This window comes from Octopus bimaculoides, chromosome 5 (assembly GCF_001194135.2).
Source record: "Octopus bimaculoides isolate UCB-OBI-ISO-001 chromosome 5, ASM119413v2, whole genome shotgun sequence".
Classification (NCBI taxonomy): Eukaryota; Metazoa; Mollusca; class Cephalopoda; order Octopoda; family Octopodidae; genus Octopus; species Octopus bimaculoides.
In genome coordinates, this window is record NC_068985.1 from 108,832,458 (window position 1) to 108,836,174 (window position 3,717).

General features: G+C 34.2%; 1 pseudogene; it reads left to right on the top strand.

Moving 5' to 3' along the window:
* The window catches only part of LOC106869772 (S-crystallin 1-like), a 13,098-nt pseudogene that overhangs the window by 1,438 nt on the left and 7,943 nt on the right, over nt 1-3,717 (top strand).

Genomic DNA, 3,717 nt, shown 5'->3' on the forward strand with positions numbered 1-3,717 from the left:
ACACACACACACACACACACACACACACACACACACACACACACACACACATATATATATATATATATATATATATTATATACATGATAGTCATTACGTATCATACTTAATATACGCACGCTGTCGATAAGTCTGTTACTGCAGCATTTCTCTTCAAATGACAATTTCATATCGACTTGCTGTACTAAAAACAGTAAACAGCAGAGAATTAGGATGAAAGAAGAGAATTAGGATGAAACAGCTGCTAGCGAGAGTTGAGATACATTTTTGAGCCTTTTATATAGCACATACTTCCTGCTAGATACATGTTCGGACGATAATTCGTTATCTCGCATATAGGAGATATACTGATGTTGCGAATAGCCGCCCAGTTGATTAAATCCTGGTATACACTACTGAAGCAATATTTCATCAAAGTAACCATCTACGTATCATACTCAATGTATACACACTACCGATAAACTCGTTCCAGCACTATTTGTCATGGGATAAACAGCTCTTATGAACTTGCTGAGTTAAAAACACAATAATTATTAGAGGGAGATGAAAACGTATACCAGCAGCGGCTAGTAAGACGGTCATTTCAACAGATTTTAACGTGATGTAGTTATACGATATGGAGATAAAATTTGTAACCATGTCTCAATGGGTTACAGATCTCACTACCACTATTATCAAGAATTACTTTGCTAAAATATAAAGAGATTTGTTATAACTGATTGTGGATTATACTGAGAAAAGTTAGTAACAATCAATACGATTTATTTGGTCACTCGATAATAATTATTAAGTCTGGAAATCATTTTGAAAATGTTGCTTGTTAAAAGTCAATCTTATAATGATTCTCTTCTTGACAATCAATTGGTCAATAACAATTACACACTGTTTAGGTTCTCGATATTTTATCTAGCATTTTGTTTACTCTGTCTTTATAATTGTTCTTACATCCGTACTCCAGTTTAATCCTCGAATAGAACTATGATCACACTACATTCAGGCCGTTAGAATCCACTTCCATTTTTGTTCCAAGGATTACATTTTCCAGTCTGTCCCACCTTAAGTTTCATGTGATTAAATGGGGTATTTGGCTGTTACTGCTTTGTGGCTGAGTGACTGCACAAAAGCCCCGAATGGTCAAGAAGAGGTCATTTCCTTGGCTTGCTATTTATTCACTTTGTTGAAACTAAGAAGTAAGAAGTAATTCTTTAAAATTTCTGGCTTTGAGCTTAAACGAGAAATTATTCATTTCTACCCTAGGCACAAGGCCCGAAATTTTGGGTGAGGGGGCCAGTCGATTAGCTTGACCCCAGTATGCAACTGGTACTCAATTTATCGACCCCCGAAAGGATGAAAGGCAAAGTCCACCTCGGTGGAATTTGAACTCAGAACGTAAGGACAGACAAAATACCTCTAAGCATTTCACCCGGCGTTCTAACGACTCTGCCAGCTCACCGCCTTTCTTAAATTAGAAATCATTAAGACGGCAAGGTGAAGGAAGAATCTGTAGGCCACTAGAATAAAGATGATTGTCATTTTCAGTATTCATTCTAGTTCTTTAAGTTCTGAATTCAAATGACATCGGGGTTAACTTTGCCTTTCACCCTTTCGGTTGATAAAACAAATTATCAGCAAATACTGGAGTCAATGGTACAAAGATCAGTGGAGAAGGCAGTTCCCTTGCGAGATGCCTCTCCTGATTTCTACTGCCCCTAATCTTCTTCCATATGCTGTCAGTTCCGTCCTCCGTTTCATCATACATTTTCCAAACTGTACACATTGGTAGGCCACTGAAATAAACACAACAGATTGTTCATTTACAAAGACGTGTTTGGGGGGAAAAAAACAGGAAGAAAGAAAAAAGAAAGAAGAAAAAATTAAAATATAAGGAAAAATGAAAATATTATGATTATTATTGTTGTTGTTGTTATTATTATTATTGTTATTGTTGTTATTATTATTATTATTATTATTATTATTATTATTATTATTATTATTATTATTATTATTATTATTATTAACAATATTATACATTCTACTTGCAGAGATGCCATGCAACATGATGCCAATGTTGGAATTGGACAACAGGACCCAGATTCCTCAAAGTATGGCTATGGCCAGATATTTGGCCAGGGAATTTGGTGAGTAGTTTTACGTCCTCTTCCAAAATTTAGATACACTTTCTTTTGAGACGTTCAAATTCTGATATACTCTGTTTGTGAAGAGTACTGCAACATGTCTGATATTTTGCGTTGCCTGAAAACCACAACATACGTTAGTCCCATTTTCTGTCTATGTAAGATTTTGGATAAAGCAAATAAGAATATATTACCTTCACATGATATTTTCTGCTATATTTTCGCTGTCTCATGTTATTAAAGAATATGGTTTCGATCATATTTATTGAAATATATAATAATAATAAACTCTTCATCTCTGATAGAAATAAGAGATTGCCAACAAAACATTTGAAGAAACGCCTCACAATTTATATTTTACTTGTTACATTTATGGCCTGCGGCCATAATGGGATACTGTGTTGAATAGTTATAACGAACAATTCAACCCCATTATTTATTTATGTCTGGTGTATATTCTACCGGTTCCTGGAGATAAGCAAAGTAAACAAACAGACAAGCGGTTATGAAGGACACACACACACACACACACACATACACACACACATACACACACACACACACACACACGCACCCATACACACACACACACTACTGCCACTGAATTTACGTTAGGAATTCCGTAGTCTTAGTTGAGTTTATGATGAGCGAGAGAAATGGGAAATGGATATAGCAAGAATCTTTATTTTTCGCTTCTCTCACTCATTATAAACCGAATTAACACTGCGGAATTTCTGACGTAGATCCAGTGACAATTATATCGTAACTATGGATGATATCAGGTAGCCTAAACAGTGAAAGTGCCCTAAGCGGCATACTACCAGGCATATAGCCCCAATCCATCATGAGATAATATTCGGCCCGAAGCTACATTTGAAGTCACTTGCTTAATTGCTGCGCTGAAGAACAGATTCCAAAGCGATCTTAATTTCACGGCCATTCTTCTACTAATTTTCTGAATTCTATAATTTGAGATAATGAAAACGGTACACCGTGATTGCCTGAAAACTGCCCAACGTCAACGTATAGCCATTGCATTCTTAGATGCCTGGTAAAAATACATATAAGTTTACATAACAGAATTGTAAACTATAACGACATACATGAATGGATTTTCACATAGACTCCGTAGAATATATTCCAGATATTGTATTTGATCAGTATGAAAACATTCATGTTATGCCATGAATGTTTCATAAAACGAAAATATACGTTCGTTTCTATAATTGTTAAGTTAATGCCTGATCAGAAGCTGGCAGCATGATGACAGTGAAACACTTAGTGAAAAATCAATTGCATTTAAAACACAGACACAACCATATTTTACTTACATTTTAATCCATATATATATACATATATTATTTTGTTTAAAAGAGTTCCAACACTGTCTGTTTTTTATGTTTTATTTATATTCCTGCAAAACCAATATGGGATATAGAATATGGAATATACAATATATAATATAATATACAATATATAATATAAAATAAAAATGGATGGTACAATGAAATAAAGTATTGAATGTCTTATTGAACATATAGAATATGTCTTATTGAATAGAAATATTGAGTGTTCAATATAA